Source organism: Pongo pygmaeus, chromosome 15 (assembly GCF_028885625.2).
Source record: "Pongo pygmaeus isolate AG05252 chromosome 15, NHGRI_mPonPyg2-v2.0_pri, whole genome shotgun sequence".
Lineage (NCBI taxonomy): Eukaryota > Metazoa > Chordata > Mammalia > Primates > Hominidae > Pongo > Pongo pygmaeus.
In genome coordinates this window covers 70,838,541-70,860,942 of record NC_072388.2, presented here as the reverse complement: position 1 = coordinate 70,860,942, position 22,402 = coordinate 70,838,541, and the positions used below count along the sequence as shown (strand labels likewise).

General features: G+C 41.5%; 1 protein-coding gene across 16 annotated transcripts in view; it reads right to left on the bottom strand.

Moving 5' to 3' along the window:
• RGS6 (regulator of G protein signaling 6) overlaps nucleotides 1–3,203 on the bottom strand; it is a 636,900-nt gene extending 633,697 nt beyond the window's left edge. For 6 of the 16 annotated variants that reach the window (XM_054448761.2, XM_054448767.2, XM_054448773.2 and 3 more), the window contains exon 1: nucleotides 1,949–2,277. The gene's annotated coding sequence lies outside the window, so the exon portion shown is untranslated. Of the gene's footprint in view, nucleotides 1–1,490; nucleotides 1,789–1,948; nucleotides 2,278–2,309; nucleotides 2,816–3,009 lie in introns of those variants that run through there. The other 10 variants (XM_054448762.2, XM_054448768.2, XM_054448772.2 and 7 more) reach the window with 3 other exon arrangements.
• Nucleotides 3,204–22,402: the final 19,199 nt, after the last annotated feature.

Below are 22,402 nucleotides of genomic sequence, written 5' to 3'. Positions count from 1 at the left end.
CTTTTGGAATCAGGGGAAAAGTTAAAATTGTTTTTTGAAATATTATATCCATATCACTCAACACGAAAGTTTATTTTGTAATTCTATTTCTTTCCTTACAGCAGGGTAGTGTGTGTATAGTAATTATTTATATCATGCCATATGTTACAAAGAAGATGAAATTTGGTAAATATATTCCTTCCAGCTGGAAACTGAAAATGAAGAGGTTAAATGCATTCCTAGGTTCAGAGCAATATGAATTAAGACAAGCTAACTGGAAGCTAAAGGAAAAATTAATCCCAGTATTGAGATCTCTGGGAGCATCCTTTTGAAAAATGTTTATGTGACACACAACTCCTTATTCCATCCCCTGATATTTAACCCCTGGCACAAAACAGAATGTTCAGCAATTCCTGGCAAAGTCTTAGGAGTTCAGGGGATAAAATGCATGGGAGAAGATGAGAGACATAAGAAATGGAATGATTCTACTTTCACATAAAATTATGTCCCTGTAGACAATGAGACATCCAAAATTACTGGCAAATTGTCCACAGTAACCCTAAATTTATTTTTCTTTCTCAAGAAACGTCTAGTTACTTCAAAAACATCTATGTTGCAGATCTTATTCTGCAAGTCAAAAATAAATAAATAATTAAAATGGATTCATTTAAATAAACATTTCTGCCACAAAAGCATCATCATAACGTTTCACTTGATAAGATGAATTCATTGCTTCAAAGAAAATCTAGTCTTGTTTTACTGAAACTCTCAGCAATATAAATTCAGTGAATGTTAACTGAAATTCCTTAAAGAAAATCAGAAGTAAAGTTAAGATCTGCCAGAATAAATATATAAAAGGAAACACTGGTGGCCTCTCTCCTTCATCACAATACCTCCCAACAGCTGACATTTATAGAACTTGCAGACTCTTTCAGGAAAGGATGAGTTATTGGGAATAGACTCTCTCTACATATATATAGTTTATGGTGCATGAGATCATATTTACAGGACAATTTAGCTTAACAGTGGTACAGTATCAAAGAACTTAGAACTTATCATCTATAGCATGCAAGATTTGGCTTGCAAAGGTTTCTCTCCCAAGAGTCTCACCAAATGTCCCTCAGCCCTCTACTTTCCTTCACAGAATAGTCCCACCCATTGAAAAAGTAATAAATTAAGAATAAAGAATATGCATCTTACAGAAAGTTTCCCACCATAGTCCCAGTTCCCACTCTATGTAATTACCTATTTGCCTATGAAAATTGATATGTAAGAGTCGTGTTGTCAACACATTTAACTAAACCTAACAGTTTCCTTTCAGTCTTACACTTTTTGACAGACCATACACACACAAACTTGTAGCTCATTCTCTAACTCCATTTTGATACTTACAAGCCCAGTTCTTCCATCTCTCACCCTCTCTGGAGAGAAAGTCCAGTGGAAGTTTTACCTAATCTTGATTATTTTTGCGTTTTTCTTTGGGGTTGCTAAAGGTATTGATCAGAACTCACCTCCCAAGCATTGATAATTCCAAGCCGACGAGACCCCAAATATCTTCAGTTTGTAACATAGAAATGCCACTGGTCTCAACGAGAGAGAAGGAAAATAACGTTCCTACTCCGTCAAATTAAGAAAAAAAAATGAAATACAGCAGCTTTCATTCTGAACAAAATTAAATTTTCTGGGTCACTTTCCCTGTCTCACTGGGCCACTTTTTTACGCAGCCTGCTGGTGACTGTAAACACGGTCTCTTCACTCCTCACGCAACCAGTTCATTTGTCATCCTCTCCAAGCGAATAGCCACCGCTTCGTTTGCTAGCGCAGTTCCCAAACAACAAACCTCCCCACCCGCCCCTGCCCTCCACACCTCACCGCGGAGACTCGCTTTCTTTTCTTCGAAACCACAAATGGGCGAGCTTGTTCAGAGAAAAAGTTAATGAACGCCTGATTAGAGGCAAAGCTGCCCTACCTGCGATCACAACATCGGAAGACTGGAAGTACCTAAAAGCGCCATCCTCTGCGCTCTCGTCCCCGTCGGTGTGCGCTTCACACCCAGAAACCCAGGAACATGATTTATATGCAGACCTGCACCCATCCCACACAAGTCCACACGCCAGCTTGCCTAACCACTTATGTAAGCTCGTGCTTCCACAGTCCCAAACTGCAGACACACACACACGGGCACCTGTCACGCATCTGAAATGGACAAGCACCCACACCCAGGAGATGAAATCAACACATATCAATGGGGTGGGAAGGGAGGATACTGTTTTAAACCATGTTTTTCCCCCATTTGTTTCTTGCCCATTTTTTGTCACAACTACAATTACCTTAGCAACCAAAGAATTGCCTTGACTCTCCCTCTGGCTCCGGAATTTCTCCTAAAGCCAACCTTGCGCCAGGTTCATGATAAAGCTGGAGAAGCCCAGGAAACCGGGGATCGGCAGCCTCTTGGGGGCGAAGAGCGGCCGTCTCCGCGCCGCTCCCCACAGCCTCGCCTCCTCTTCCGAGTTTCCGTGGTGGCGAGCGCAGGGGCTCAGCGAGCGGAGAGCGAAGCCCTGGGCCCGCGAGGAGGCGCGGCGGGTCGCATGGTGCCAGGACGCGGGGCGCACGGGGTGTCCCCGGCGCGCTCCGGGCTGGCCTGGCTCTTCGCGCTCCCAGGCGTTCGCCGCTTGCCCGCCTCTGCCCGCCCGGGTCGGCAAGGGTGCGCGGAGGTCTGTCCGTTCCCTCGGCGCCTGGCGGCTCCGGCGGCTGTAGGAACGCGGCGCCCAGGCGGAGCTCTCGCCGCCGAGCAGGGCCGAGCGCGAGGAGCTGCCCCAACTCGCGAAGCCGTTCAGCTCCGCGGCCCGCGAGCTGCTGCAGCGGCGCCCGCTGTCGGATGCCGAGCGGAGCTGCAGCCCCGTGCCCGGTGCACCTGGGCGCCGGCACCTGGGCCCCGGCACCTGGGCCCGGACCGCGTCCTGCAGGGAGGGGCCGGCGGGCGGGGACCGGCACCTGAGCGCGTCCCGAGGGCGCCGCCGCACGGCTCACCTGTTCCCAGAGCCGCGGAAGGCGCAGGCCGTAATTTGCCCGAGGAGGAGAAAACCTAGAAATTCCTCATCCTCAAGAAGCCGCCGAGAAAACCGAGAGACTGGCTCGACCGGGCGGAGGCTGCTTTCGTCAATTCCAAACTGGCCCAGTCCGGAAACTTCAGCGGCGTCAAGGTTCTCTTAGGGATTCCCGGCCGGGGGTGAGGTGCCCGGCGGCTTCTGAGTCTCCCTCACTGACGTGTTGCTGGCGCCCTCTAAATTAAAACGGGACACCACGATCGTCAGCGATATTGTTCCTAACCTCGTCATTTTTATGTATTCAACATGCACACCACACGCTGCATTTGGAGTATTACAGGATGATTCCTATCTGGAACACTACAAAAGAACTTTCGAGAAAATTAACTCTCAGATAATCTTGGGGGAAGCAGAAAAAAGTCGAAGACAGAAAATGAGAAAGTAACTTGAACTGATGCCTTTCTTTAATGTGGGAGTTTTGAAATGCGATGTGTACTTAGATTCAGGAAGCTGCAGGTGGAAATAGGACAAGATCATTAGTGCTGGACGGTAACCATGGGATTTGTGTGCAATATCAATGCTATCAATATCAAGAATAAATTTGAGATTTAGTCCTGAATTGTAGTATGTCACCAGAAAAGGGGAAAAATACTTGAAATAAAATACCTAAATGCCTTTAATGATGGATGACCTGGACTCCTCATTCACATGGGTCCAGAAGTTAAAGAGTGAAGTCTCCTTCCCAAATTCTATCTTTTCCCGCCATTCTACATTGATTAATGGATGTATTCATTCTTTCCTTCAATAGACAAATAGCACCTGCTCTGTGTTAGACCCTCTTCTAACATTAGAAATGGATAATAAAGGAAGCAGTCTCTGCCCTGAAGCCTTCGCGTCGAATGGGATAACACACAAGCAGATGTGTGTTATGGTAGGCTTAGTACACAAGAGGAGCTATAGAAAGGCGGGGGGTGGGGGGAAACCTGCAACCAAGAGAAGCCATACCCAGCCTAGTGAGGAAAATAGAATTGTAACAGATGTCCCAGTTGTTTATTAAAGCTGAAATATAAAATCTTTCCTTCCTCAGGCTCAATACTTGGCTCAAGCCGGTTGTGGAGCTGGCTGTGGCCGTTTGTCACAGTTAAAGAATAGACTGTGCATAGAGCGAAAGGTAGTGACTAGGGAAAGTTCCACTTTGAGGAGCTCTGCTTTTTTTTTTTTTTTTTTTTTTTTTTTTTTAGACGTAGTTTCGCTCTTGTTGCCCAGGCTGGAGTGTGGTGGTGCAATCTTGGCTCACTGCAACCTCCGCCTCCCAGGTTCAAGCGAATCTCCTGCCTCAGCCTCCCAAGTAGCTGGGATTACAGGTGCCTGCCAGCTAATTTTTTGTGTGTTTTCAGTAGAGATGGGGTTTCACCATGTTGGCCAAGCTGGTCTCAAATTCCTGACCTCAGGTGATCCACCCGCCTTGGCCACCCAAAGTGCTGGGATTACAGACTTGAGCCACCACACCCAGTGGGAGCTCTGCATTTCTGAGGCTAGCAGCTCCTTGAGGGCCAAGTACAGGATGAAGGAATAACACTGTGGAAGTATGAACAGCAGGCTCCAGGCTCATCAGAAGAAAGCCTTACTGTGTACTTCTCTTTAAAAAAACATATATGTGAAATCAGATATTTATAGGAATTAGATATGTATTTTCATATTGATACATTTTGTGTATTACATGGGATTCCTGGTATATCTATGTAGTATGGTTTCTTATACATAAAATATCTGATTTCATATGTATGTGTATATATGTGGGGGTATTTTATATATATGTATGTAATAGAGACAGGACACATTTTTTGCTGACATGGCCAAGAGATTGGTTTACGTGCTAGGGAATTGAGCAAAGAAGTAAATACATTAAGAAAATTAGAGCCAGTCATCTCACTGCTGGAGAAGGGAATTACCAATATAGAAAGGCAAGAGCTCTAGTTATGTGGCTTGAAGTTGGAGATGAAGGTGTAAAATGATTTTGGATCCAAAGAGATTATAGATAGATAGACAGAAAAATATAAGTGTATATGTGTGTGTATATGGTGATATATTTCCTAGGTTTGTCGACTGAGAAGGCCTAAAAGCAATGGCACCCCAGTAGCAATGAACACACCTAACACTCAGACCTTGGTTTCTTAATACCATCCTCCACTGAAAGGAACCACGGTTCCTTGGTATAGTGGATGAAACTAGAATAATTTGTTGTGCAAGGAAATGAGAAAATACTTAAAGAATTATGGAGACATGTCAAAAGAATACAGAAGTCAGCTTGAAGGGGTTCCTGTTGGCCAAATCTTGAACAATTTAAGGAGTAAAATAGTTAATGACAAATTTAACCCTTTGAGTAAAATAAGAGTCCATGAGTCCATGCTGATAGAAACAGAGAAGGGAACTCTATAGTAGAATGCGACTAATAAATGAAGAAGAAAAGATAGAATTAGAAAACCACCATTTGGCAACCACCATCTTAATAATTGATTCAGGCCAGAATCATCAATAAATGCTAAAATTGGTGGGTAAAATTTGATGAGGAACAGGATATTTACATAGTCTCAAAGTATATCTCTCAAAATGTTCATTAATACATCATTAATTATTAATAAGTACAGCATACTTATTAACATGCAACTGTAATACTTGGGAGATATCATCTTAATCAACTGGTAAAATTTTACATAAATGAAAACCAGTGATGGGACAAATCAGCCTTGTGCTGCATCCTGATATGATATGCTGAGAATGTAGTGTCACTTCTTATGCATAAATATGTAAGTCAGGATAAAACATCAGACAAATGCAAATTGAAAGAAAAATCAAGTAACTGGCCTGTATTCTTTAAAAATGTCAAGACTATGATAGTAAAGATTGTTTCAGATTGAAGGATGCTAAAGAGATGAGACAACTAAATGCAGCATGTGATCTTGAATGGGATCCAAAACCTATAAATGACTTTTGTGGCACAATCAGTGGATTCTGTGGATTCAATGGATTAAATTGGATCATTGTTATTTTCCTGATGTTGTACTCAAGGTATGTAGTAGAGTGTTCTTGTTTTTAGGAAGGACAAACTGAAATATGAAGTGGTAAAGGGGCATCGCATCTGCAACTTACCCTCAGAAGATGGTAACGGAGCTCTTTGAATCATTTTTGTAGCTTTTGTAATTTATTATAACATTATTTCAAAATGAAAGGTTAAAAAACATACATTAAAGTATAAGTGTTCTTACCAAATTAAAAAAATTGTCTTCCCTTTTATAAAATGATCACCATGGGTTTATTTTAAGAATCAATTCATGACTGGCTGTACTAAAAATATGATTTGATCTATTACTTTGTGAATATATACAATAACGTGATTCAGCCCAATACTTTGTTCATTCATTCAGCAACTACTTATTAAGGGCACACTGCATGCAAGGATCCTGGAATTCATCTAAAGTATGAAGTGAAATAATATTTATAGGTAAAACCCTGATTCTTTTGATTACTTCATTATCAAGTGAGGAGTTGCAGGAAAGTGTGTAATAGAATTGATTGTGGTGTTGCTCTCAAAACGGGTGGTAAATTGAACAGAAGAATGGAAATGAGTTGGCAATTTAGTTTCAATAACTTCATTGACAGGCCAAGGTAGAAAACTATTGTGTCAATGCATTTGGTGCATGTATTGATAGTGGTGGCTTTGGGGAGGATAATGAGTTTTGGGTCTTGTGGCCCATTGACCAAGACTGCGCATTCATGACATTTGACAGCTGATGATAATTTTCCTCAAACTCCCACATTTTCTTGTTTTCACTCTTACGTGTAGTCTTTTTCTGAGAGCTAAGGACTCTTTTCTTTGCATTTTGGCAATAAAAAGAGAAAAGATTCCAGGTCACTTTTGCTTCATGTTAAATCCTAAAAGAAAATAAATGCCTGATTAGACATGTTAGAAATTGGTTCTTTCAGAGAATGGCTCAAAGGGCACAGAATTAGTAACACCTGGGGTACTTATTAAACCTTAGCAATAAAGAGTCTTGAACAACCACATGCAGTGGCACATACCTACAATCCCAGCTAACTCAGAAAGCTGAGGTGGGAGGATTGCTTGAGTCCAGGAGTTTGAATCCAGCCTGGGCAACATAGTGAGATCCTGTCTCTAAAAAATTAAAAATAAACAAAATTGGATCTGTTTCTTAAATAGATGGTAATCATTTCTGAGGTTTAAAAAAAAAAGATTCTTGAACTTCATCTCAGACCTGATAAGTCACAATTTCTAATAATGGAACCAGGGCATCTACTTTTGAACAAGAATTTGTGAATCACAGCCTGTGGGGCCCTTCCTTCATAGAATGCCCAACATTTCTGTTACCACTAATTGCATAATCCCCATCTCAAGAAGAGAGTATGGCAAGCAAATTGATTACAGTGTGAAGTGGATTTTTTTTCTCTTTGCAATATGAAGTGGATTTTTTCTGTTTCCAGTGTTAGCACTTGATCTACAGTTTTGAAAACCGTGTGTCTGAGAATGAAAGTGTTTATATCACAGTGCTGGAATAGTTATGTTTTCAGACTTGGAAATAATGTTATGTCAGAGTGCAATGCATACTTACAAAGTCCCATGCTTAGTAATCAGAATGCAGGGATGTGTATATGTACAGCCAATACAAATGGGATAAAATCTACATCAACAATAACAAGTTTTTTAAAACCTACACCAGGCCCAAAATAACAATGGGCTGCCGTTCATGCCAATTGTTTGGACCGAGCTTCTTTACCTAGGCATCTCCTAGACACCCTCATGCACTGCCTTCCCGAAGCTTGTAGTCAGAATTATCACAGAATAGGCAGGTACACATGTAATATGACTGGAAAAGAGGACAGGTCTCCTTGACCAAAAATATCCCACTCTGTCCGCTTCCTGCTAGATGCTGGGATTTCCACAGTTGATTAAAATCAGTGACAGGCATGTTTGGTTATGACCATGGTAAATAGGCAGGGAATATACTTCAATAAGAAGGATCCTTTATAGAGTCAATATGTGTCCATTGAAACCCTATCAAAAGTCCTAGTCATATATGACCACAGGTAACCCAAAAAGCTGAGGACACTAAAATTGAATGCATAACACCCTGTAAAACAAGAGAAAGCCTTTTTATTAAGGAGAACTATATTCTAATTAATCTAAGTCCTTTTGCTGTTATTTAAGAACCAGAGTTCAACTCACATGGTATTGTCAACTCTCTTACAAATCCTGTATTTTTCAACTCTTCATTGATATTCTTTTTTTAATTCTTTTTCTTTTTTGAGACAGAGTCTCACTCTGTCACCCAGCCTGGAGTGTAATGGCGCTATCTTGGCTCACTGCAACCTCCGCCTCCTGGGTTCAAGCTTTTCTCCTGCCTCAGCCTCCCAAGTAGCTGGGATTACAGGCATGCACCACCACATCTGGCTAATTTTTGTATTTTTAGTAGACAGGGTTTTGCCATGTTGGCCAGGCTGGTCTCAAACCCCTGACCTCAGGTGATCTGCCCACCTCAGCTTCCCAAAGTGCTATGATTACAGGCATGGGCCACTGTGCCCAGCCTCTTCATTGATATTCTAAAGAACATAGAAATGAAATTTGTAAGATAATTTGAAATCAGTATGCCTCTAACTTTGCTTTTTTTCCTCAAGATTGCTTTGGCTATTTAGAATCTTTGTGCTTCCATATGAGTTTTTAAATTGTGTTTTTCTATTTCTGTGAAAAATACCACTGGAATTTTGATAGTGATTGTGCTGAGTCTGTATATCACTTTGGGTAGTATATACATTTTGACAGTATTAATGTTTCTAATTCATGAACGTGAGATATCTTTCCATTTATTTGTGTCTTCTTCAATTTATTTTTATCAATGCTTTATAGTTTTCTATGTACAGATCTTTTACCTCCTTGGTTAAATTTATTTGTGAGCATTTTATTCTTTTTGATGCTATCATAAATGGGATTGTTTTATTAATTTATTTTTGATAGATCATCATTGATATAATGAAATGCAATTGATTTTTATGTGATTTTGTCTAAGCTATAGTAATCAAGACAGTATGGTACTGGCAGAAAAACAGACACAAAGACCAATGGAACACAAGAGGAAGCCCAGAAATAAACCTTATAATATAATATAATATAATATAATATAATATAATATAACATAATGTGAAGTCATCTGATTTTTGACAAAGGCACCAAGAAAATGCATTGGGAAAAGGAGAGTCTCTTAAATAAATGGTACTGGGAAAACTGGATATCCACATGGAAAAAAATAAAATTGGACCCTTATCTTACACCATAGACAAAAATCAACTCAAAATAGATTAAAGACCTAAACATAGACCAGAAACTGTAAAACTCATAGAAGAAAACATAGGGGGAAAGATCCTTGACATTGGCCTAAGCAATAAGTTTGTTGGATATTATACCAAAGGCTCAGGCAACAAAGGCAAAAATAAACAAGTGGGACTACATCAAACTAAAAGGCTTCTGTAAAGCAAAGGAAACAATCAGCAGGGTGAAGAGGCAACCTATGGAATGGAAGGAAGTATCTGCAAACCTTATGTCTAATAAGGGGTTAATATTCAAAATACATTAGGAACTCAAACAATTCAATAGCAAGAAAACAATCTGATTAGAAAATGAGCAAAGAACATGAATAGACATTTTTTTAAAAAGACATAAAAATGGCCAACCAGTATATGAAAAGAATGTTCAACATCATTAAATCATCAGAGAAATGCAAACCAAAACTACAATGAGTATCACCTCCTGCCTATTAGAATAGCTATCATAAAAAAAGACAAAACATATCAAGTGTTGGCAAGGATGTGGAAAAAAGGGTACACTGTTGGTAGGAATGTAAACTGGTAGAGCCATTATGGAAAACGTGTGAAGGTTCCCTTAAAAATTAAAAATAGAACTGCCGTACGACCCAGCAATCCCACTACTGGGTATCTACCGAAAACAAATAAAATCCATGATGCTGAAGAGGTATCTACAGTGCCATGTTTATTGAAGCATTGTTAACAATATTCTGGTTATGGAAACAACTTTAGAGTCCATCAGTAGATGAATGGATAAAGAAACTGTTATTATGTAGATTTAGATATACAGACATATACATTCCATATACATGGAATATTATTCAGCCTTAAAAAAGGAGATTCTGTCATTTGCTACTACATGAATGAAACTGAAAGACATTATTCTAAGGAAAATAAGCTAGACATAGAAAGGAAAATATTGCATGATCTCACTTATATGTGGAATCTTTAAAAAGTCAAATATACATAGAAACAGAGAGCATAACAGTGGTTACCAAGGGCAGGTGGCGGGCATGGAAATGGGAAGATGTGGGTCAAAGGGGACAAAATAGCAGTTATGTAGGATGAGTATGTCTAGGAATCTAATGTACAGCATGAGGGCTATAGCTAATAATATTGTCTTGTGCACTGGAAATTTGCTAAGAGAGTGGATTTTAGGTGCTCTAACCAAGCACACCAAAAAGGTAACTAGATAAGTGATGGAAATGTTAATTGGCTTGACTTTAGTAATGATACTTTATGTATGCGTATTACAACATCATGTTGTACACCTTAAACATAGAAAAAAAATTTAATTACCAAAATGCCAGCCTGGGCAACATAGCAAGACCCCATTGCTACAAAAATTTTAAAAATTAGCTGGGCGTAGTGGCACAAGACTGTAGTCCCAGCTACTGAGGAGGCTGAGGTGGGAGAACCACTTGAGCCCAGGAGGCCGAGGCTGCAGTGAGCCATGATTGCACCACTGCACTCCAGCCTGGGCAACATAGCAAGGCACTGTCTCATAACATAAATGAATGGATGAATGAATAATAAATAAATAATAGGAAGAAATTTCTGCCATTTCCCCAAACAAAAGCCTTGGCAGATTACCCTGTATCTCAAGACAACAGAACTATTCCCTGCATAGATCACGAAGGTTTCCTGCAATGTCCTTTGTCCCGTCTTGCACCATCTCCCAAGAGACCCAGGAGTAGTTTTCTCTTTAATCTGCAGAACATTTTAATGCCCCGCCCCACCCCCCCCACAAAAGTTCCCTCATTCCCCTTTGGATCCAATCACCTCCCTCCTCCCTGGCCCCTGGTGACTACTGATCTGTTTTCTGTCGCTATGGTTTTGCTTTTTCTAGACTGTCATGGAAATTGAATCCTACAGTATGCAGTCTTTTGTGTCAGGCTTCTTTTACTTGACATGATGTCTTTTTAGATTCACTCATGATGTTGCACGTATCAGCAGTTCATACATTTTTATTGCTGAGTAGTGCTTCCTGTACAGATATATCACAACTTTAAAAAAAATAGATATGAGGTCTTGCTATGTTTCCCAGGCTGGACTCAAACTCCTGGGCTCAATCAATCCTCTCACCTCAGCCTCCCAAGTAGCTGGGATTACAGGTGTACACCACCATGCCAGCTCTATCACAATTTTTTTAATCCATGCCAGGCTTATTTTGATAACTATCATACTTCTGACATGCCCTACCCCTAGAAGGCCATGCTCCATTCATACTTTGCCTATGCACAGAATATATAGACTCTGTAGTAGCCACTGTTTGTTGTCTACCACACCCATTCCCTTTCCCATCCCCATCCCGGACAATTCTCTTCTCACACCTTCTTTGCTGGTTTACCCTCCTTCTAGAAGCCATGACTCAGAGAACACCTAATCCCACCTCCACTAGAGTGGATCTTCATTAGACTAAGCTAATCATGGCTGTTCCATTTCTGTGGCCGTGATATGAAATTATGACCAATAAAAAATGATGGAAAAATATGCTGGGGGCTTTTGGAAAAAGGCTTCTGAGCTTTTAGTCCTTGTTCTCCTGTTCTCCTTAGTCCCGTCATCTCCTGATTCTGGGATCAGGAACTTATTCACGTAGGAACCCCAAAAAGCTCAACTCTAGCAAGATTTTCAATGGGTTTTCTGAAATGGAATTTTGAGAACTATAGCATCTAGTTTCCTTTTTTTTTGTTCTGTTTTGTTTTGTTTTTGTTTTTTGTCTTCCCATCACATTTACTTCTGTGGCAAACAAACAAAAAGAGCATGGTACAGTCTACAAAATACCTGGCCAGTACTGCTCAAAACTGTCAAGAACATAATAATTTTTTAAAAGACTAAGAAACTAACACAGACTGAAGGAGACTAAGGAGATATGATAACTAAATGCAATGTACTATCCTGGATTGAATCTGGAACAGAAAAATAGCATTAGTAGAAAAACTAGTAATATCTAAATGAAATCTGTAGTTTAGTTAACTGTATTGTACCTGTATCAATGTCTTAGTTTTTGACAAATGTACTACGGTTATGTAAGATGTTAACATAGGCTATGATGAAGACTTTGGGTGTTATTTTAGGTGTGAGGGAAAGCTGTTAGGGGTCTTTAAGCAAGAGACTAACACAATCATATGCACTATTCCCATTCTAGCTGCTGTGTTTAGAATATACCATAGGAGAGAGACAGTAAGGATTGTGGCTGTTGTGGTAATCCATCCAGTATGGTGAGGGATGATGGTGTTTTGTCTTGGGTTACACTGATAGAGGAGAAAGTAATGAGAACCTGTCGAGTTCAGAATAACATTTAGCTGATAAAACTTGTTGATGAATTAGAAGAGGATTGTGAGAGGAAGAGAGGAGTCAAAGATGATTCCAACCTTAAAAACTTGGGAAAATGATACTGCCATTGACCAATGTCAAGAACAACGAGATGGAGCAGGTTTACTGGAGAACAGCACTTGGTCTGGAACCCTGTTAGGTCTGACATATCTGTTGGGAGGTTGCATATTCATTTCAGCACTTTGGGAGAGATGGGGACTAGGAATACAAAATAGGTGGGATTTAAAGCCACAGAACTAAGAGAAATTCCTGCGGCAGTGACAGTGTCCACAGAGAGCAAAACAGGGTGAAAAAGCTTGGGAGAATCTGCCAACCATATACTATGTGTTAAACTACACACATGGACACAGACACAGATATCCTGATACAAGCCCATGGGCCCTTCCATCCTATCAAAAATTGCTTTTGTAGTCCCTCTTATGAGACATTCAGCTGGGGCATCAGGAAGTGATGCTTTAAAAAACTGTTATATCTGCGTAACTGAAACTTTGTATGCTTTAACCAATGTCTTCCCATTTCTCCCACCTCCCCACACTCTGGCAACCACCATTCTTCTCTCTGCTTCTCTGAGTTTGACTTTTTCAGATCCCACATATAAGTGAGATCATGAGGTATTTTTCTGTGTCTGCCTTATTTCATTTAATATAATGTCTGCCAGGGTCATCCGCATTGTCCACATTGTGTTACAAATGACAGGATCTCCTTTACTAGGGCTGGATAATATTCCATTGTATATTTCTTTATTCATCCATCGGTAGACATTTAGGTTGATTCCATATCTTGGCTATTGTGTATAATGTTGCAATAAGCATGGGAGCATAGCTATCTCTTCAAAATACAAATTCTATTTCCTTTGGTTATATATCCAGTAGTGGGAATGCTGGGTAATATGGTAGTTCTATTTTTAATCTTTGGGGGAACCCTTTTTTTAATCTTTGGGGGAACCCCCTTTTTTCATAATGGCTTTACTAATTTACATTACTACCAACAGAGTGCAAGAATTCCCTTTCTTCACATCCTTGCTAACACTTATTTTTTGTCTTTTCAATGATAGCCATTCTAATAGGCATGAGATGATATCTCATTGTGGTTTTGGTTTGCATTTCTCTGATGATTAGTGATGTTGAGCATTTTTTCATATACCAGTTGGCTATTTTTATGTCTTCTTTTGAGAAATGTCTACTCAGGTCCTTTGCCCTTTTTAAAATCAGGTTATTTTCTTGCTATTGAGTTTCACATATATTGTGGATATTACCCCCTTAACAGATAATTTGCAAAATATTGTAAATATTTTCTCCCATTCCATAGGTTGCCTCTTTACTCTGTTAATTGTTTCCTTTGCTGTGCAGAAGCTTTTTACTTTGATGCAATCCCATTTGTCTATTTTTGCTTCCGTTGCCTGTGCTTTTGGGGTCATATCTAAAAAATCATTGCCCAGAAACTGATGTATTTAACTTGCATTCTAGTAAGACGAAAGTATTTCCATTAGATTTGATATACACATGAGCAGGCAGTTAGTATTTAAAATACCCCAACCAGACATACTTAATTATTCTTAGGGTAACTGCCCCAAGTTGATCTTTGTGTGTGTGTGTGTGTGTGTGTGCACGCGCGTGCACGTGCAAGAAGGAATTCACAGAAAGGTTTTAAGTTCTTTTCAATTAACTCTAAATTTTTTTTATTTCTATTTCTCTGTATCCTGACCTCTTTTTTCAGACAAAGTCTTTATTTCCTACCTCTTTCTCTTCAGTAGACCTCGACTCCCTCATATACACTCAACCATCAGCCCTCCTCACCAGCTCCCTTGCTGACTTGTTCAGTGGGGTTTTCCTTCCATCTTGACTGTCCTCACAATGGGGACAACACATCTCTCCCCCTTTATATGTGATATGATTATTCTATAGCAAATTGTGAAGACAAAGGTGGCCAAAAGTAGAGCCTTTAGTGATTCTTTGGTCTGGATGATAAAGCTGCTGAGCTGCCTTGGGTGTGCTAACCACTAGCGCAGATTAATCAGTACCCCAGGCTCACCTTTTCCTCAGTCCTATGGGTAATTAATCTCAAAGACCTGCGTCTGAATTCACAGGTGTTAGAATTTGCCTAAACCTAGGGTAGGATGATTAGTTTACCCTGTTCAGGCAAGGGTGAGCTGCCTGTGTAATATTTCTAACCTAGCTACATATCTTGAACACCACTCATGTCAACAATAAAAAATTCTTTATCTTTTTTTTTTTTTTTTTTGAGACAGAGCCTTGCTCTGTTGCCCAGGCTGGAAGGAAGTGGTGTGATCTCTGATCACTGTGACCTCCACCTCCTGGGTTCAAATGATTCTCCTACCTCAGACTCCCGAGTAGCTGGGATTACAGGCACATGCGACCATACCTGGCTAATTTTAATATGTTTAGTAGAGATGGAGTTTCACCATGTTGGCCAGGCTGGTCTCAAACTCCTGACCTCAAGTTATCCACCCTCCTCAGCCTCCCAAAGTGCCAGGCTTACAGGTGTGAGCCACCGCACCCAGCTTAAAAAATTATTTCTAATGTGCGTTATGCTAACTAACAAATCCTCTGGTGTTGATTGGATATATAGTTGAAGCTGCATATATTAACCTTCTCCCACCCCTAGCACACACATGTGTAGGCTTTAGAGAGGAGTGTCTATGGACTTTCAGACTACTCCTGGAATAGGCATTCCTGGCTAGGGAATTTCAAATATTAACTTCCTATTTATCTGTCCATTAGACTTAACATACACATCACACACACACACCCCCCCTATATCTTGTTGACATACAGGTTAAAATATAGCTTTCTCATCCCCAGAGATCTGCTAAATCAGAAATGCTGTCACTGGGAGCTAAATATCAGTGCTCTAACTAGCTTTATGGGTAACTAAGGTCATCCTCAGACACCCTAGAGTTAGAGGAAGGCTGTTGTAAAGAATAAGAGTAGGGGGACCTGCCCTCGCCCCCATGGGCACTTACTGTGGAAAACTATGCACAAGCCAAAGGGAGAACCAGCCTCTGCTCTTCTCCCCCTCTGAGGCTGAGTCCTTACCAGAAGCCGTGGGGAAGTTGGGAGCTGTGGATGACAAAATCGACCCCTTATTTGGAGTTTCTGGAGCCCCTGTGGGCACGTGAGCACAAAGGAAGTAAGCTCTTGTCTCTTTTCTGTTTACCCAAGCACTGGGGTAGATCATATATGGTTTTGTTGGGAGCATCACTTTCTTGGAAAAAAAAGGAAAAATTTTCTCTAACCATAAAGAAGAGTTTGTACTATCAGGTGTGTTTCAAACAAAACTTTATCATTGTAACTCAACACCCTGCTTACCATATATATTTGCTTTTCTTTTTAATGTAAATCTTAGAAGGCAGTAAAATAATATTATCCGTAAAAAATAGAACAATTGACTAAAATGAAGATTGAAAACTAATCCCAAAGGAAATTGTTAGGGGGTTAAACTTCAGGATGATAGATTGTTTAACAGACTTGCATACCAGGGATTAAGACTATTTCACGTAATGGAAAAAGATCAAGATTTAAGAAAATATACACATATAAATATTTATGCTAAGAAAGTAGGAGAGCTTTGTTAAACTACTGTATCAACTCAAAAGGAAACACAAAGTTATTTTGCTGTAAACTACATCTCTGTTTGCATCTCTTTCCTCTCAATTAATGAAGTAAACAATTTCAGCAGTAAAATTCCAATCCCAATAAACTATGCATTTTCATTCTCTTTGAGGGGTCTCTAAAACTAGACAAAATTAGGAGAAGGAATCCATTGGATAATCTTTTCACAGAATCAGGCTTTAGCAACTGATTTAATGTAGCAAGTGAAACTAAGCCTGTAAATGGTGAATGCAGCCTTTCATTTCACTATGATGGTTAACTATGAGAAGTGTTTTTTAAATGAGATAAACTCAAGCTGAAAAATCTAAGAACCACCATTTTAAAAACATACAGTTCAAGAGTTTCTCCAAATTGGCCTTATACTTGAGGTTTTTGTTTTTTTTTTTTAGACTGGAGTCTCGCTCTGTCACCCAGGCTGGAGTGCAGTGGCACGATCTCGGCTCACTGCAAGCTCCGCCCCCTGGGTTCACACCATTCTCCTGCCTCATGACTCCCGAGTAGCTGGGACTAAAGGCGCCCACCACCACGCCTGGCTAATTTTTTTTTTGTATTTTCAGTAGAGACGGAGTTTCATCGTGTTAGCCAGGATGGTCTCGATCTCCTGACCTCGTGATCCGCCCGTCTCGGACTCCCAGTGTGCTGGGATAACAGGCATGAGCCACTGCGCCTGGCCGAGAAGCTTAAATTGACAGGAAAACCCCACTGCTAAGAAGTCCTAGCTGGTAACATTTGCAGTTAGTCTCCACTACTTATTTTACAGATAAGAAAATAGGCCCAGGCAGAATCATTAAATGATCAGGGACACACTACCGAAAGATGACCCCTGGAACAGAACTCACATCTCCCAGTTCCAGCCCTGCGTTCTTCCTAATGAGACTTTTCAAAGTTTTTGCTATTGTTTGATTTGTTTTTTTCAGCTAAAAAGTAGTCAAGACTGACATGATGACAGGAGAAGGAGCAGGTGGGCCACATGCAGGGCTGCAGCCTAAGCTGTGACTTCTACCAACCCTGAGAGCTCCCAAGGTCACGGGTAGACAAACCAGGTGCTTCCCATCTCCCCAAACCTCTTGTTGCTTGACATCAGAGAAGTCTGATTAATTCGTGCTCTGATTACTTAGGCTTTATTTGTAAATAGTTGTGGTAAAAATCTTTTCCCTACCCAACTGCTTTATGTATACTTTTAACAGCAGCAGCAGCAGAAAAGGGTGTGTGACCTCCACCAGGCAGCCTCTGTGATGAGGTCTGTCATGTGTACCATGCAATCCCAACATAGGTCTGGGGAGCTCTGATATGGCGACCCATATACCATCACCCCACATCTCCATACCATCACAGCTGGCAGGACAGTCCGTGAGTTAAAAGAAGTGTCTAAGATCATTGCCAATACTAAAGGTGGTCCTAATACCAGAAGCATGTGGTAATTAACTCTATAGACTATTTTAAGATCCATGACCCAGGATCTTAAAGCAGCCTGGCCCATGAGTGCAGTCCCAAAGTGATGACCTGTGGCATCCTGTTTCTGAATCTGATGGAGCCCTGACCCTGGCTTGCTTACCACCTATTTTCAGCCATTCTCTTGCCTGGCTAGGGAATTCTATTTCCTTAATTTAACCCTCTGTACACTCTAAGGTTGTCATATGGTCCTCACCTAGAAATCAGCTGGGCAGCTTCTTGAAATGCATATCCCAGGCCGTGCATCCAGGGATCCTGATGCACTGACTTTGGCATGTGTCCTGGGAATCTGCATTTTAACAAACCCCACTGGTCCTTTACCCTTTGCCCTACAATGCTGACCCCGACATGGACCAGCTCCTCACTAAGCCAGCAGGTACCTTCATGGGCCACCCTGCCAAGTTTACCCCGGGCGTGCTTGCCCTAATTGCCCGATCCTCTCAGAGACCTCATGCCTCAGTGGTGCCATCTCTGAATGGGGTCGGGCTTGGCGTCTGGAGAATTCCTAAAGCATTATAGTCTCCCAGGCCTGCAGATCCACACTGCAAATTCATGCTTGAAATCAGGCTAATTTTCTTTTCAATCCTCAAAGCACAGAGGATTCATTTCCCTCCCTTTCTTGGGCAAAAAAATGTATTTCCCTTGAAGAACCTGGATTTATAAAGCACAGAGACCTATTTACTAAAATTTCTTGAGGGCATCTTCTTCCTCAGCCTGTAAACACAAAGCATAAGCCATTCCATCAGTGGGGGCCTTTAGATTGCTGCTAATGAAAACTTAATCAACAGTAAAGAGATTTCGTGGCCCGAGTAGCTGGAAGGTCCAGCCAGGTCCAGGCCCAGTTTGATTCAGCTCTTTCCATCTACTTTTTTGTTTTGTTTTCAATCTATTTTGCCTTCCAAGGCATAAGCAGCACCCAGCTCCACATCTACAAACCACAAAAGCAGAGGGGACATGTCTGCTACAGCAGCTAAAAGAATCCTGATTAGACCATTTTGGTCACATGCTGGGCTAGTCTGCTAGGGCTGCCATGAGAAAATACAACAGACTGTGTGGCTTAAATAACATTTATTTCTTACAGTTCTGGAGGGTGGAGGTCCAAGATCAAGGGCAGGTTGGTTTCTCCTGAGGCCTCTTTCCTTGGCTTGCAGATAGCCACCTTCTTGCTGTGCCCTCCCGTGGTCTGTCCTCTGCGTGTGAGCATCCCTGGTGTTTCTCTGTGTCCACATTTCTTCTGCTTATAAGGACACCAGTCAAAGTGGATTAAGGCCCATCCTAACAACGTCGTTCTAACTTAATTCCCTCTTTAAAGGCCCTCTCTCCAAACACAGTCACATTCTGAGGTACTAGGGGTTGAGGCTTCAATTTATGAATTTGCAGGGAGCATGGGGGACCCAAAATTCAGCCCATAACACAAACCTACACTGAACCAATCACTTCAGCACAAATGAACATGCTGATTGACAAACAATCCCACCCTGAAGCTAGGGGTGGGAGGAGAGTCTCCCATAACTAACATAGGCTGTACAAAGTGGAGTAGACACTGGGCCCTACTGGATCCTGCTGGGATGGAGGGAGGGAGGAATGGGATGCTGGATAGTCATACAACAATGGCCAGAATCATTATTGCAGCCTCGAAATCCACCCAGGGAACTCACAGGTGTCTCTCTGACTACAAGCAGCAGAAACAAGGCACAAAATTCGTCTGCTACACATGAAGACAGGTGAAGGAGCTGCGGGGGATAATGGAAAGGGTGGAGCTCCCATCAAATGGGGAAAGGTTTATGTGACAGACAACTTTCTGTCCTCTACTTACTCTCTTCCAAGTTGAATCTTTTTCTTTCTTTTTTTTTTTGACAAGGAGTCTCACTCTGTTGCCCAGGTTGGAGTGCAGTGGCATGATCTCGCCTCACTGTAACCTCTGCTTCCCGGTTCAAGCGATTCTCCTGCCTCAGCCTCCTGAGTAGCTGGGACTACAGGCACACGCCACCACGCCTGGCTAATTTTTTTTTTTGTATGTTTACTAGACACAATGTTTCACCATGTTTGCCAGGCTTGTCTCAAACTCCTGACCTCAAGTGATCTGTCTGCCTCAGCCTCCCAAAGTGCTGGGATTACAAGTGTTAGCCACCACCCCAAGCTGAATCTTGAAGTCTTCTCCAGATGAACGTCACATCCGTTCATTGCATTCATTTCTTATGTCACTCTGTATCAATTTAAAAATCTACAGATATCTACTCTTAAGGGAGTGGTGCCTGTTTTCTTTGTGAGCACAAAAATAAGCTCAAGCAGAAGAACAAATAGAAGTAAAGCATTTTTATGTACAAAAACAATAGTGTGCATGTCTATATTTTTGTCCCATGAAGAAGTTGGTACCACGGTGTTTTTTTAAAAAACACTACTTGTACATTGGGGCCGGGGGAGGAATGTTTCCAGCCTGGGCAACAAGAGTGAAACTCCGTACCCAAAATAAAAGGGGCCTGATTCTTTTACAGGGAACCGACTGGTAAATCATGATTTACTAGTAAATGAAATACTCATCAGCAAGGACGGAATGAGTTAAGACTTAAAGCCAAGCTGGAGACGAGAAAAAAATAAGATCCATTAGTTCTTAAAGACATTCTGGGTAGAAAACAAGCTCACCAGGGTCCATGAAAAATCTCTAGGAAAAGGAAAGATAAGAAAAGTGAAACTTTTCTTTTTGGTGTAGGTTCTCCAAATTTATTCTACTCCAAATGTAGCCCAGGACAACCAAAGCAACCTCATTTCCACTGCCAGAGATTAATTTTTCAGGAGCAAACAAGAAATGAACCATGGCCAAAAAAAAGAGTTGTCTTCACTTCTCTAAAGAAATACAGGAATGGAAAATGCCTCTTCTTCCACTGGACATGGTCTTGTTAGGGTGTGATGCCTAGAACTTAGCAGTCAGCTGGCCCAAGGACAAAACCCACTTCCAGGGAAAGAGGACCAGGAGAGTCTCAGAGAAGCAAAGCCAGGGCGCACAGCACATGTAATGCCCAAAGCCTGCCCTAACACTGTGCTTCCAGTGATCAGGTAATAAACTTCCCTATACTGGGCCAGTTGGAGTCAGGATCTTGAATTCCTTGCAGCAGAAAGCTTCCTAACAGTTACACTGGATTTTGATGACCATGAGTTCTAACAGTTAAGTTCTAGGAGGTAAATTAGATAATCCATTTTAATTACCAATTAGGAAGCTTTTGGCTGCAAATTGCAGAATACATGACTAAAAGCCTTTTAAACAATAAGGATATTTATTTGTCTTGCTTAACAAGAAGCAGGGAGGAAAGTACTTCTAGGCTCTGTTTCCAATTAGACTCCAAATCTGTGATCCTCAGATGACCAAAGAGCAGGAAGAGAGGTGTGGAGTTTCTTCTTGCATGTCTCTCCTTTTTTCAGCAATAAAAAATTGTTCCAAGCTCCTCAGCTCACTTCCTTCGTAAGTCTCATTGGCCAGAACAGAGTGGGTTGCATGTCCATCCTGTCTTCAAGTAAGTACATGGCCTTTCCAGCCTCTCTCATGGAGCTGGCTCTGCCAGGCAGGAGGATATGGGAGGCGAATGACTACTGGACATGAGAGCCAGTTCCCTTAGCCAAATCCCCAGCCCACTTTCCTCTGTTAACCTAAGACCGTGAGAGCCAAGAAGAAGGAAAGGAGAAAACTTTATTTTCAGAGGGAGAAACAATCTGCGGACTGGGGAGTGCAGCTTCCAGGGAAGATGGAAAGTACAGACTCTGCGGAAGGGAGGGAGAAGCTAGCACATATGCCTTGCAGGGCCAGCCTTACACATATTAAGCAAGTTTAGGGGATATCTATGGATGTTCATGAGGGAAGTCAGGTGCATATGTAGTGGGTAAATGTATATGTAACATACATTCAATGTTCACTTCAGGGTGGGGTTTTAGCATTAAAATGAAGTGAAATCTGGCTCTTTATGTAAAAAAGTGAACTGTAGGCCAGGCGTGGTGGCTCACGCCTGTAATCCCAGCACTTTGGGAGGCCGAGATGGGTGGATCATGAGGTCAGGAGATCGAGACCATCCTGGTTAACACAGTGAAACCCCATCTCTACTAAAAAACATACAAAAAATTAGCCGGCTGTGGTGGCTGAGTAGTCCCAGCTACTCAGGAGGCTGAGGCAGGAGAATGGCGTGAACCCAGGAGGCAGAGCTTGCAGTGAGCTGAGATCATGCCTCTGCACTCCAGTCTGGGTGACAGAGCAAGACTCCAGTCTGAAAAAAAAAAGAAAAGTGAACTGTGGAACCAAAGACAGTTTGTGTGCAGTCTCTATAAGCTGACCCAAAGTGGCTTGGCATCTGCAGCTATTTATCAGGAAAGAATGTTTAGAAGACTGGTCCTCTGTCCAGTTGGAGTGGTGGGACCACAAGGCTGAGAAACGGGTGAGAGTGTTGGTCGACTGGTACCAGGTGGTCTATCTGGGTCATTTGGGAAATTTCCCGGTTGTAGTTGTTTCAGCAATACTTTTCAGTAGACCTGAGCTCCATCATATATACTCAGCCATCAGCCATCCTCCCCAGCTCCCTTCCTCCTTCTTTAGTTTTGGGG